The sequence below is a fragment of the Panthera tigris genome (assembly GCF_018350195.1).
Source record: "Panthera tigris isolate Pti1 chromosome A3 unlocalized genomic scaffold, P.tigris_Pti1_mat1.1 chrA3_random_Un_scaffold_79, whole genome shotgun sequence".
Taxonomy (NCBI): Eukaryota; Metazoa; Chordata; class Mammalia; order Carnivora; family Felidae; genus Panthera; species Panthera tigris.
Genome location: NW_024962150.1, coordinates 153,813 through 168,844, shown reverse-complemented (window position 1 = coordinate 168,844; position 15,032 = coordinate 153,813). Strand labels below are relative to the sequence as shown.

Genomic DNA, 15,032 nt, shown 5'->3' with positions numbered 1-15,032 from the left:
TACATCACATTAACAAAAAAAAAGAGAAGAACCATATGATCCTGTCAATCGATGCAGAAAAGGCCTTTGACAAAATCCAGCAACCCTTTCTTAATAAAAAACCCTCTTGAGAAAGTCGGGATAGAAGGAACATACTTAAAGATCATAAAGGCCATTTATGAAAAGCCCACAGCTAACATCATCCTCAACGGGGAAAAAACTGAGAGCTTTTTCCCTGAGATCAGGAACACGACAGGGATGCCCACTCTCACCGCTGTTGTTTAACATAGTGCTCGAAGTTCTAGCATCAGCAATCAGACAAACAAAAGGGAAATCAAAGGCATCAAAATTGGCAAAGATGAAGTCAAGCTTTCGCTTTTTGCAGATGACATGATATTATACATGGAAAATCCGATAGACTCTACCAAAAGTCTGCTAGAACTGATACATGAATTCAGCAAAGTTGCAGGATACAAAATCAATGTGCAGAAATCAGTTGCATTCTTATACACTAACAATGAAGCAACAGAAAGACAAATGAAGAAACTGATCCCATTCACAATTGCACCAAGAAGCATAAAATACCTAGGAATAAATCTAACCAAAGATGTAAAAGATCTGTATGCTGAAAACTATAGAAAGCTTATGCAGGTAATTGAAGAAGATATAAAGAAATGGAAAGACATTCCCTGCTCATGGATTGGAAGAATAAATATTGTCAAAATGTCAATACTACCCAAAGCTATCTACACATTCAATGCAATCCCAATCAAAATTGCACCAGCATTCTTCTCGAAACTAGAACAAGCAATCCTAAAATTCATATGGAACCACAAAAGGCCCCGAATAGCCAAAGTAATTTTGAAGAAGAAGACCAAAGCGGGAGGCATCACAATCCCAGACTTTAGCCTCTACTACAAAGCTGTCATCATCAAGACAGCATGGTATTGGCACAAAAACAGACACATAGACCAATGGAATAGAATAGAAACCCCAGAACTAGACCCACAAACGTATGGCCAACTCATCTTTGACAAAGCAGGAAAGAACATCCAATGGAAAAAAGACAGTCTCTTTAACAAATGGTGCTGGGAGAATTGGACAGCAACATGCAGAAGGTTGAAACTAGACCACTTTCTCACACCATTCACAAAAATAAACTCAAAATGGATAAAGGACCTGAATGTGACACAGGAAACCATCAAAACCTTAGAGGAGAAAGCAGGAAAAGACCTCTCTGACCTCAGCCGTAGCAATCTCTTACTCGGCACATCCCCAAAGGCAAGGGAATTAAAAGCAAAAGTGAATAACTGGGACCTTATGAAGATAAAAAGCTTCTGCACAGCAAAGGAAACAACCAACAAAACTAAAAGGCAACCAACGGAATGGGAAAAGATATTTGCAAATGACACATCGGACAAAGGGCTAGTATCCAAAATCTATAAAGAGCTCATCAAACTCCACACCCGAAAAACAAATAACCCAGTGAAGAAATGGGCAGAAAACATGAATAGACACTTCTCTAAAGAAGACATCCGGATGGCCAACAGGCACATGAAAAGATGTTCAACGTCGCTCCTTATCAGGGAAATACAAATCAAAACCACACTCAGATATCACCTCACGCCAGTCAGAGTGGCCAAAATGAACAAATCAGGAGACTATAGATGCTGGAGAGGATGTGGAGAAACAGGAACCCTCTTGCACTGTTGGTGGGAATGCAAATTGGTGCAGCCGCTCTGGAAAGCAGTGTGGAGGTTCCTCAGAAAATTAAAAATAGACCTACCCTATGACCCAGCAATAGCACTGCTGGGAATTTATCCAAGGGATACAGGAGTACTGATGCATAGGGGCACTTGTACCCCAATGTTTATAGCAGCACTCTCAACAATAGCCAAATTATGGAAAGAGCCGAAATGTCCATCAACTGATGAATGGATAAAGAAATTGTGGTTTATATACACAATGGAATACTACGTGGCAATGAGAAAAAATGAAATATGGCCTTTTGTAGCAACGTGGATGGAACTGGAGAGTGTGATGCTAAGTGAAATAAGCCATACAGAGAAAGACAGATACCATATGGTTTCACTCTTATGTGGATCCTGAGAAACTTAACAGAAACCCATGGGGGAGGGGAAGGAAAAAAAAAAAGAGGTTAGAGTGGGAGAAAGCCAAAGCATAACAGACTGTTAAAAACTAAGAGCAAACTGAGGGTTGATGGGGGGTGGGAGGGAGGGCAGGGTGGGTGATGGGTATTGAGGAGGGCACCTTTTGGGATGAGCACTGGGTGTTGTATGGAAACCAATTTGACAGTAAATTTCATCTATTAAAAAAAAAAGATGACTATTTAAATAACACAGTGAAAAAATATATATATTTTACTTGAAAATATTGGAAACTGTTCACAGATATACTGCAAATATAAAAATAATACCTCTATGTTCTTCAAGCTTCACCTGTTGTTAGTGTTTTACCCCATTTACTGTTTTGTGTGTGTGTGTTCTCTCTTTCTCCTTCAGGCACACAGACTCCTTAATTGTCAAATGGGTAAAGTCAGCTTTATTATATACGCTTACACACATAACAGACACTCTTTCCCTAATTATATCTACTAAAAATTACAGATCTTTTAAAAAAAATTAACATTTATTTATTATTGAGAGACAGAGAGACATAGAGCATGAGACACAGAGGGGTAGAGAGACGGGGAGACACAGAATCTGAAGCAGGCTCCAGGCTCTGAGCTGTCAGCACAGAGCCCGACGCGGGGCTTGAACTCACGGACTGTGAGATCATGACCTGAGCCAAAATCAGGCGCCTAACCAACTGAGCCACCCAGGTGCCCCCAGAATTACAGATTTTTTAAAAGGGATGACACCAGCACACGTATTAATTTGCTAGTTTTGCCTGGTTCAAAGGGTTATTTGATGAAGGGCTGTGGGTACGATACAATCTTCCCCAATACGGTCTTTACACAGTAACATCCATAAAAAAAACTGTGTTGGGGTGCCTGGGTGGCTCAGTCGGTTAAAGCGTCAACTTCAGCTCAGGTCATGATCTCACAGTCCGCGGGTTCGAGCCCCACGTCAGGCTCTGTGCTGATGGCTCAGAGCCTGGAGCCTGCTTTGGATTCTGTGTCTCCATCTCTTTCTGCCCCTCCCCCGCTTGTGCTCTGTCTTCTCTCTCTGTCTCTCAAAAATAAATATTAAAAAAATTTTTTTAACTTGGGTCTTTGTAACTAGAAGGTTAGAGCAATCAGCTACCTAAGTTTGACCTGAGTCAAGTTTGTTCCTGGTTGATCATTGCATACTTGTTTTTAAGCATTTTATAAAGTTTAAGAAACATTTAAAAGGTGGGGGGAAAGTGATGTTCAATTAGATGGTGTGAACAAAGAAAACTTAGGACATTTTAATAAGGCACTAAGTATTCTTGAGGAGTAAGAGGGAGGGAAACCTGCAGAATCTATTCATTTCTGAAGCTAATTCATCGCAAAGGCTTTTTTGTTCTTGGGAGCGCCATAAAACTTCAGAGTTGGTAAAGAGACTGGAGGTCATGTGGTTAACTTACCATAAGATAGAAAGTCTGTACCTAGCATCCCTCATAGGTGGACCTTCTGCCTTTGCAAGATATTATTGGGAGGAAATCACTGGGGGTGATTTCTTGTTGTATTTTACAGAAGCTCTAATATTTGAGAAATAAAGTTCCTTTTTACACCAAAATTTCCTAAGTAAATTTCCAAAGCACCTCATCTGTCCCCCCTTCGTTAGCCTTTATCACATTTTATGAGGGTCATAAATACAAGTCTTACTTGCAAGACAGGGCTGAGAAATCCTTGAGGAGCAAATTCTATTGCAGTCTCCTCCCTTAATCATCTTTCACCCATGATTAGTAGTTAATAAATATTTTGGAGTACTTGATTCTGCCAGATCTTCCTGTCATATCTCGACAGTGGCCTAGCAAGTGGTTTTCTTTCCATCCTTCCAACCTTCTTCAGCCCATTTTCTCACATTGCTACTAACTTCTTTCTAAAAACCAGAAGTGTCCATGTTTCTCTTCTGCTCTGTCTGACAAGAAAATTTAAAAGTCTTTCCGGTGTCCCCACACAATACGGGTAGATCAGCTGTTGTTCGTGGGTCTGGAAGCAGAGGAAGCCATTAGTTTTGTGTTTCAAATGGGACTAACTTGGTTACCTCTCTGCCTTTCCTGGTGCTTGAGCAGGTCTCTAAGCCTTCGTGTTTCCATAGGTAAAATGGTTACCTAGGTTGGTTATTAGAATTAATGGCATCATCTACAAAAACATTCTGTAGACTGGTTGAGGCAAACACTAAAACGTTAGTTAACCCAGGTGCTAGTGAGATACAGTTTTTATTAAGTTTTTGCATTAAAAGTTTTTTAACATTGATTTCTTTTGGGAAAATGATCTACATTCAGTTCTTTGGTTAAAAGTTAGATACTGAGTTTCAAGGTTTGCTACTTTAACAAACTTTATATTATAAATTCAGTAGATATTGACAAATCTCCTGAAATAGACTCTACAATATTAGATATTTATAGTCAAAGGTAAGGAGCTGCATTCAAATTGCCACACACTTGAAAAAGCGAATTAAAGTTTTATTACTGCTGAAACCTATGCTAAAAAATAAGGTATAAAACTGGTGTGTACTTGTGTTAGACCCAAACACTTCAAATAGTTTCCCAAATCATGGCAAGTAACTTTGATTTACCATCTATTTCTTTTACTAATGTCAATAATACTAATTCTGCAGTTTGCTTGTTGTGGTCCTCTGAAGTCCATTGTGTTTTATTTATGATTGTGCGTTTATAATTATGCAAATATGAATTGCACATAGATTAATTTTATGCTCAGATAAATAAAATTAGTATAATTGTTATGTATGATAAAATAGTCATCCTTTAGTGACCACTCTATATTCCTATGTAAGGAGTAATTAATTTAAAATCAGTACCTGGAAGGTATCTGTGTGCAGGAATGGACTGGGGAAAAGTAGAGAGATCCTTTGGAATTCCTATACAACTTTCTATCTGTGTGCCATACTTACTTAAGCTTTGCACAGCCTTGTAAATTACAGTAAGGAAAGGCTAATTTTCTCATCACTTAACTGCTGCCAGGCTGGAGCAGAACATTCTAGCAGATAAATAGCTGTGGCAAGACCACACACATTGTTGATAGTTTAAATTCATGTAGTACAGGCCTTACACAGGTGCCATGTGCAGAACACATAAGTGGTGGGGAGAGCTGAGCCATTAATTTTTCCATTGAGACGTTGGCAAGGGTGAGGGGTGAGAGGCTATAGGGAAAAGCAAGAGGAGTCTCAGCGGCAGAAAGAACATAGCAATATTGATAAATTGAGAGAGACTAAAAGAAGAGACCAAAAGGAACTAACAATTAGTACTACACGCTTAGGTAAACAGCCCTTATCCAGCCAACAAAGCTAACACAGCTGCCTTTTCTTAGCAGATTGCTGAAAAGTAATAAGACTTTTCCTGTCTTTCAAGCAACTCCAACCCATGCCTTTCCACGGGGAGTTTTTCATGAACAGTTAAAAGAAGCAGCAGATGTCCAAGTTTTTCATGTGTTTTAATAATTCATATCCTTTTGAATTGTGTCCCATCAAAGAAATTACTGTGTGGTAGCAGTTTCAGTTCTGGTGCGTAACACTGCCTCATACTTAGTAAGCTCTCAAGAAATGTTTGGGAAATTAAGAATATGGATGAAGGAATGACAGTACCTGCTGGATCGCAGATGAGGCAAAGTGAGTCAGTCAGTTTGGCCAAAGGGTTGTAATTACTGTCAGAACTTACATTTAAGGAAGGAGAAAAGGTACTAATACAGTGAAAGGTTGTTGATAATAATTTAAAATGATACATAATAATTATAACAAGAGAATATAGATCTTTGACCTTGCCATGTACTTTAACAAGGTCAAAGGTTAGGTTAGAATCAATATATCTTTTATCTTGGAATCTTGGATTTTGGAGAGCTTAAAGTCATCAAGCCATCTGCCTTAGGAACCAGCCACTTGGGTAGGTTTAACTTTGGAGCTAACCCTCGTCATCCTAAAGCATCTCTTTCCACGGATGACTTCTTCAACATCCTGTTCCCTTGGACTTCCATGAATAACCTCATTTTGCTTCATTTTTTTCTTGCCTCTTTGACCATTATACCTCAGTCTCCGTGGTTTTCTCTTCTTTCCTGCCACCTAAATAAGGCTTTTCCCTAGAGCTCTGTCCTTTGCCCCACCTGATTCCCACTAAATGGCCTCTTTTCTTGGAATCCCTTGTACCCCCATGTGTTTCTCTAGTACCAAACTCTCCCAAGCTCCAGACCTATGCCCGGCTGCCTATGTGACATGTTAATTTGGATGACTTCAAGCATCTAAAAAAGGTCTCAGACTAAATCTAGTTGTTTTTTTTTTTTATCTCTCATCAATGCTAAATTTTCTTCTTGTATTTTTCTTTTAGCTAAAGGTACTATCTTTTTTTAATGTGATCACTCAATCCAGAAAATTGAGAGTCTTCTCCACTCTCCTCCTCAGTTTATCTTGAAATCCTCTGATTCAGTTCCTTTTACAACTCTTGCTTTGGACTCACACCTTCATCTTTATGACCACTGGCTAGTTCAGGCCCATGTATTTTGCCTGGATCATTGAGATAATTTCCTAACTGCTTGTCCTGCCCCCCTCCCAACTTCTTCCCTTATATTCCATTATCTCTGACAGTCTGCCTTTGCAAAAATGCAAACAGGGTGCTTTGCGTTATTTACCAGCAAAATTCCACCTTCAGGATAAACTTTAAAGTTCTTAGCATGGCATCAAATTATTTCAGTAGGCCCCTGACGACCTCTCTCATTTCCTATCCTACTTTTCTTTGCCTTCCATTCTATGTTCTGCTACAATTGTTTGTTGTCAGATGTAGAGTGGCTATTTCGTTTATGTGCTGCCACTCATGGTATTTTCTCTGTCTGAACTTCCTTCTCTTTTTAACCTAATATATTTATATTCATCCGTCTTTGAGTAGCTTCGTTTTTGAAGTTAATTCTCTACACAATGAAACCACTATTACTTTGATGTTAGTATTATACTTGGTGCATATTAATATTAAGTATGTTACTATGTCTTTGGTTTCACGTTTCCAAATGTGAGCACTGGGAGATTGAAAAGCAGGTCTCATTTATATTTTCATCTGCGCAGTTAGCACACAGACATGACATAAATGTTTCTTGAATGGGTACCGAAATGAATATGCTCACTGTTTTGATCTTAGTGGCTATGATTTCTCCACTTAAAATTTCTTCTTAGCTTTCTGGACTATTGCCATAGCATATTCTCTACAAGATGTTCCATGTCTTCATGACCATTGTTACGTTCCAAGGGAAATTCATGATCTTCTGGGTTGGGTTAACCCTTTTCAGGTATCTGTTTTCTTGTGTTATAAAAAGAATCTATGTAATTGAACTTGTTGCCAGTAGATGTACATTAAAATACAGAGTTCACAAGAGTACATGACATTCTCATTAGACACAAAGAATATTTTTGAGTCATGCTATGGTATTTGAAAAGCAATTCACATATTACACATTATTCCTGTGAGACACAAACTGTTTCTTTCCCATTTTAATTTGCCTGCTTAAAGACAGAAACAGATAGATGCGTTTACACTCAAGGTATATGCCTTTCCCTTGTGGCCAATGAGCTAATTTCCTTTCCATATTTGCAGAATATTGATACAATTATTCTTTCATCAGACATGAAATTTGAGTGTATAACCAGTTTGTGGAAACCAAATTACTAGGGTAATTTATTAGGTTGATAACAGCAATTAAGTCATAAATGTTTCTGAGAAATATAAATTGACTTTCTGTTTTAAATGGATAATTTAACATTCCAAACCACAGACCTGTCGTGTAACTAATTTCTGGGATAAGAAGTTTGTTTCTCCTATTATTAAACTAAAAAAAAAAAAAATTCAACCTTTGATAATCCAGTAACGAAGTTGCTGAATTCTTGGGTTCGTGTTATATCTTCATTCTTTTCCCTTGTTGCTAATTTTTTTATTTTATTTAAAAATTTTGTTAAAAATATTTATTTTTGAAAGAGAATGAGAGAGAGATAGAGCACGAGCAGGGGAGGCGCAGAGAGAGACGGAGACACAGAATCTGGAGCAGGCTCCGGGCTCTGAGTTGTCAGCACAGAGCCCGACGCGGGGCTCAAACTCACAAACTGTGAGATCACGACCTGAGCTGAAGTCGGATGTCTAACCGACTGAGCCACCCAGGCACCCCTAATCTTTTTTATATTTAAGGACATCACATTGGAGGGAATTTTAGATAGAACTGGGACGTGTTGGTAGGACCATGGATTTTTCAATGATTGGAAATGTGAAGACTGTACTTTCAGGGATTGTTTCTAAAGTTTGTCACTAGAGAAATTTCTCTAAGTGTGGAGTCCCTGAAAGCATGAGGAGGATAAATAGTGTCCCTTCCTGACTGTAAAACCGACTCTGGGTGTGGTTTCCACAGCTGCCCTTGTCATTGATAATTGTTCCCTCCTCCTTTGGGGGACTAAGAGGAAAGTGGCCCGTTGTCTGAGTAGTTTCTCTAAAAAAGAAGGCCACATGTGTGGCTTGTTAATTGTCCATTGGAATGCTGTGTGGGTGAAGTTAAGTGAGCAAGGAGACAGCACTTGGAGTGTAAACAGATTTGTCAGCCTTGTCAGCAAGGACTTTGACTTTTCTTGGAGTGAAAGGAAAATCATTGGAGGATTTTCAGAAGAGGAGGTCTATCAGAATTAATCTGATTTCTATGTTACCAATCAACTGGAAAGGCAAAGGCAGAGGCAAGAGGTTACTTAAGAGACTGGTGTAGTAACCTAGAGGGGAAATTAGGCTGTTTGTTAGCAGTGGAGATGGTGACAAGTGGTCAGATGTTTGGGACGTATTTGCAGATAGAACCAGGGCCCGCTTCACGACTTCCGGGATGTAACACTAGTGCTGTCTCACAATGGTTTTTGCTTAGAAAAGTTTGTGCTTATTTGCATACTGTGCTGTTGCAATCCTGAAATTCTTTTCTTCCCAGTTTTACTGAGATATAATTGGCATATATCATTGGGAAATATAAGTTTTACAACATGATGATTTGATACATGTATATGTTTTGAGATGACTACCACAATAAGATTGGCTAACACCTCTGTCACCTCATATAATTATCTATCTTTTGTGTCTAAGTGTTGCATTTATTAATCATCTTTTCTTTTCAATTCTAACAGGCCATATGATATTTATCCTTTCATAAACAAGCCAGTCATGTTCTTTTTTGTGGCATTTTACTTGGTCTTGCCCCTGTTGGGAAAGATAAAAAGTGATTTCTTTCTATGAGTTTAATAGAACACAAGAGACATGTGGAATGATTCAAAGAAAAGTGCATAAAGCTGATACACATTTGAGAATAAGAAAATCATACTTTTTCATAACTTTTGACTGTACAAGTAGCTCATTATGAACAAAGATGTCAGATGACAATGTTCATGTTAAAAACACTGCCATCACCACAAAGATTTACTGATTGTAATGAAATGAAAGAAAAAAAAATGTATATATTGTAGCTTAGATAACTGTTAGTAAATGGGATACAGATAATGTTGACATAAAAACACTTAAGTTCACAGTAATTATACAGAAGCATCGATGGCAGTTGTACAAGGAGAGAGAAGCCATTAGTCCTCCATTGAATATGATAGTGCCATATCTGTGCCTTGATCAGCTCATAATCTTAGACAAAATTTCTGCTCCCGTGAAATAAAGTAAGATGTCCTTTAAGTATCCTACTGTAGATAAGAGGCTTTGTGAACTCCATGAGTAGATGTCTGTTCTAAAAAGAACTTTAGACACACATATGAATATCCAGTTGGCAACAAGATCAAATGCAATCAGCCACCACCCAATGCAAATTCATTTCAACTAGCAAACAGATATATATGTACAGATATATAATGTATTAGTGTATGGTAATATAAAATAAAATTTATTATTATATTTTGTAATGTAAAGTCAAATTATGAAATACACTATGCTGTAGTCAGATGCATCTTAGCACATATAGATTAATTTTTTTGTGTTTTTCTTTTTAATGGTATGATGTTAGGCTCAAGTGGAAATAGTTAAGAAAGCTCTCCAATGAAAACTCATCATGATATGCAAAGACGCGTGTTTATTAAAAAGCCTCAACCCATGCTTACAAAGTAAAAAAGTAACTTCGAAACATGTGAGAAAAACAATGCCTTCACAAATCATAGGAATATACTTCCTGATTTAGAAATAAACAGGAAAATTAAAGCAATGGACAGTGGATAATCTATGGCTACAAATATCAACTCTTATGGGAAAATGACTTATATCAGATATAATATACATATCCTAATTTCAGCTTTTGAATAAAAATTTAATACCAAACTAACTGCTTTCAGAGTTAACATTTTTAATAGGATATAATTTGTTTGCAATGAATACATCTAATTTTAAAAAGCAGCCATTTTATGGGCTCTTTACTATTCTGAAGTTTTAAGTTTAAAAATGTTTCATCTCAAATGGTTTTGAGCAGCATGCCATGGTTGGCATTTTAAAAATTGCCATTGCATCGAATAGTCTAGAACTGATACATGAGATTTTCTTATTACATTCGTACACAAAATTTGGTGTCACCTGGATTTATTATCATTTTTAACAATGTTTTTCACATTGCAGTCCTGAAAAAGATTTTCCAGTGAACTAATATTTAAAAACATTTCACAATGTCACTGTTAGGATAAAATATCAAAAAACACAATATTCCCATTGGAAAACAAGCACAGAAGTATATTTTAAGTATATAGACCTTTGCTTAATTTATAGCAGAAAAGTAGAATTATAATAAATTCTGATTTTGCAAAACTGAAAACACTGAATCTTAAAATAATGGAGTTTTACACACCTCTTTACCTTTTCTACATTTTAACATACTTCCACGTTAGATGAAAAATTAAGCATTAAAATAAATGCAAGTATGTACATAATTGTAAACATTTTTTCCCCATTCATCTAAAGATTTTGTATATGTTGGCCATACACATCCTGTGTGTCCCATCATATTGGGCTGGTGCTCCTGGCAGCTGTATATTTCTTTCATAGTTATACATTTGTTTCCCTGACTCTGAATCTGTGCAGGAATTTCTCTCACAAATTAAGTTTTAGTCCACAGCAAACATGACAGCATGACTTTGCCCACCAAGCCCCTTTAGGAACAGATCCTGTTGTAAAATAACTTTTGTTCAAGTGTTACCTGAGAAAGCAGGGAATAAAGGATGTAAGAAGGGTCCAGATAATAAAGGCTCAGTGCTGGCTACAGAGGGAAAATTTTCTGGACACCCTGATGGCACGGCCTCTCCTCAGCCCCAGGAGCTAGGATACAGAGTTCTTCTCATGGGGACTCTGTCCCACATCAGCCCCAAACCAGAGTGTTGTCTCTTAAGTCACTGTGCTGAGGGAAGGAAGCTCTTTCTCACTGACCCTGCTATTGACCTCCTGAGCTCTGGGCAGCTCAGAAATGGTGGAATTGTGTGCCTCCTGCTGGCTAATGAGGGCAGCACAGGACCCTTGGGGTTCACCTGCAGGTGGACTTGCTCCCCTCCTGGCCAAAGTGCTAAGTTACTAAAAATCTCAGTGCCCCAGCCTCTGGAAGACACTGGTGTTGCTCTGCTTCATTCATGCCCACTCTCCTGCCTGGGACATGCCCTTGAAGTAATGGCTTGGAGAAGAAAAAAGACATCAGGGTTTTAAGTCATCTCAAAAACATCATCCCTATGCCATGCCACAGTGACAGAATCAAGTCTCAAGTCCCTACAAAAGATCCACCCATTTCAACCATTAAATTCTCCACTAGATGTTCAGACGGTTAGAGAGGGCTTCAGCTCTTTCAGGAAAAGATCCTCCTTGATAAACTGCTGTGTGGCCTTGATTAAAATCACAGATAACTAAGGCAGAAATGAAGGATTTTTTTTTTTTTGCTCATGCTCATATGGAAATTGTAGTGCAGGGACATTTACTTTCAAGCAGTGGAATACAGCTGGTATGCCTCTGAGCTCATCAGGGAGGGAATTGAATTGTGTTTTCTCTCACCTAACAAGTCTTATCAGAAGTTAATGAGATAGGGAAGAACATGATGCTTATGACCACTCTATCCAATTACATTTTTATGTGCAAGAAAGTAGTCTGTAATCATACCAGTTGAGAAATGTCTAACAACAAAATTATGGTATATTAACATATCATTATGGTATCTTTATATTTAAATATGATATCCCTTGAATACCCAGACTTCTTTCTTTTTTATTTCCTTTCAAACATTTTATTTAAATTCAAGTCAGTTACCAGATAGTGTAGTATTGGCTTTAGGAGAATTTTGTGATTCATCACTTACATATAACACCCAGTGCTCATCCTAACAAGTGCCCTCCTTAATGTACATCACCCATTTAGGCCACCCCCCCCCACCTCCCTCCAGGAGCCCTCAGTATGTTCTCTGTATTTAAGAGTCCTTTATTGTTGGCCTCCTTCTCAGTTTTCATCTTAGTTTTCCCTCCTTTCTCCTATGTTCATCTGTTTTGTTTCTTAAATTCCACATATCAGTGAAATCATGATATTTATTTTTCTCTGACTTATTCACTTAGCATAATACACTCTAGTTCCATCCACGTTGTTGCAAATGGAAATATTTCATTCTTTGTAATCACCAATATTCCATTATATATATGTGTGTGTGTGTATATATATATATATACATGTATATACCAAATCTTCTTTATCCATTCATCAATGGACTTTGGACTCTATCCATGGTTTTGATTTGTATTTCCATGATGATGAGTGATGTTGAACATTTTTTCACGTGTCTGTTAGGCATTTTTATGTCTTTCTTGGAGGAATGTCTGTTCATATCTTCTCCCCGTTTCTTAACAAGATTAGTTGTTTTTTGGGTGTTAAGTTTGATAAGTTCTTTATGGATTTTGAATACCAGTTCTTTATCTGGTACATCATTTTAAAATATCTTCTCCAATTCCATCAGTTGCCTTCTAGTTTTGTTGATTGTTTCCTTCACTCTGCAGAAACTTCTTATATTGATGAAGTCCCAATAGTGTACATTTGTTTATGTTTCTCTTGCCTTTGGAGATGTGTCTAGTAAGAAGCTGTTCTGGCTGAGGTGAAAGAGGTTGCAGCCTATATTTTACTCTGGGTTTTGATGGTGTCTTGTCTCATATTTATGTCTTTCATCTATTTGAATTTATTTTTGTGTATGGTGTTAAGTGGTCCAGGTTTCATTCTTCTGCACGTTGCTGTCCAGTTTTCCCAACACCATTTGTTGAAGAGACTGACTTTTTTCCATTGAGTATTCTTTCCTGCTTTGTTGAAGATTAGTTGACTATATAGTTGTGGGTCCATTTTGTGGTTGTGGGTTTTCTATTCTGTCCCTTCGATCTATTTATCTGTTTTTGTGCCAGTACCATACTGTCTTCACAGATATGTAATACAGTTTGAAGTCTGGAATTGTGATGCTTCCCACTTTCCTTGTGTTTTTCAACATTACTTTGGCTATTCATGGTGTTTTCTAGTTCCATACAATTTTAGAATTTTTTATCTGAGCTCTGTGAAAAATGCTGGTATTATTAAATGTGTAGATTGCTTTGGGTAGTATAGACATTTTAACAGTGTTTGTTCTTTGAATCAATGAGCAGAAAATGTTTTTCCATTAATTTGTGTCTTCATCAATTTCTTTTGTAAGTATTCTATAGTTTTCAGAGTACAGATCTTTACCTCGCTGGTTAGGTTTATTCCTAGGTATCTCCTGATTTTTGGTGCAATTGTAAATGAGATTGATTCCTTGATTTCTCTTTCTGCTGCTTCATTTCTGGTGTGTAGAAATATTACAGGTTTCTGTACATTGATTTTATATCCTGCAACTTTCCTGAATTCATGTATCAATTATAGCAATTTTTTTGGTGGAGTCTTTTCCACATACAGTATCATGTCGTCTTCAGAGAATGAAAGTTTGACTTCTTGTGAATTTGGATTTTTTTTTCTCTTTTTGTTTTCTGGGTGCTAAGGCTAGAACTTCATGTGCTATTTTGAACAACAGTGGTGAGAATAGGCATACTGTTGTGTTCCTGACCTTAGGGGAAAACTGTTTTTACCCACTAAGGATGATATTAACTCATCCTTCCTACAGGATGCTGGCTTCCTTCCTATATGGCCTTAATGATGGTGAGGCATGTTCCTTCTATCCTTACTTTCTTGAGAGTTTTTATCACAACAAAAGATGCTGTATTTTGTCAGATGCCTATTCTTCGTCTATTCAGAGGATCATATGGTTCTTATCCTTTCTTTTATTAATGACATGTATCCCATTGGTTGGATTGTGGATTTTGAGCCAGCCCCACAGCCCAGGAATAAATACCACTGAATCATGTTGAATACTTCTTTTAACATACTGTTGAATCTGCTTTGCTAGCTTTTGTTGAAAATTTTTGCATCCATGTTCATCAGAGATATTGGTCTGTAATTCTCCTTTTTAGTGAGATCTTTGTCTGCTTTTGGAAACAAGGTTATGCTGGCCTTGTAGAATGAGTTTAACAGTTTTCCTTCCGTTTTAATTTTTTAGAACAGTTTCAAAAGAAGTATTAATTCTTCTTTAAATGTTTTGTAAATCAGGAGACTATAGATGCTGGTGAGGATGTGGAGAAACGGGAACCCTCTTGCACTGCTGGTGGGAATGCAAACTGGTACAGCCACTCTGGAAAACGTTGTGGAGATTCCTCAAAAAACTAAAAATAGAACTACCCTATGACCCAGCAATAGCACTGCTAGGAATTTACCCAAGGGATACAGGAGTACTGATGCAGAGGGGCATTTGTATCCCACTGTTTATAGCAGCACTTTCAACAATAGCCAAACTATGGAAAGAGCCTACATGTCCATCAACTGATGAATGGATAAAGAAGATG

At 37.5% G+C, this 15,032-nt stretch overlaps 1 non-coding gene across 1 annotated transcript; it reads left to right on the top strand.

Moving 5' to 3' along the window:
* Positions 1-8,383: 8,383 nt before the first annotated feature.
* LOC122236200 lies at positions 8,384-8,595 on the top strand. Its single transcript, XR_006214313.1, has one exon. It is a non-coding gene; the product is annotated as a small nucleolar RNA U3 (small nucleolar RNA).
* The last annotated feature ends 6,437 nt before the right edge of the window (positions 8,596-15,032 follow it).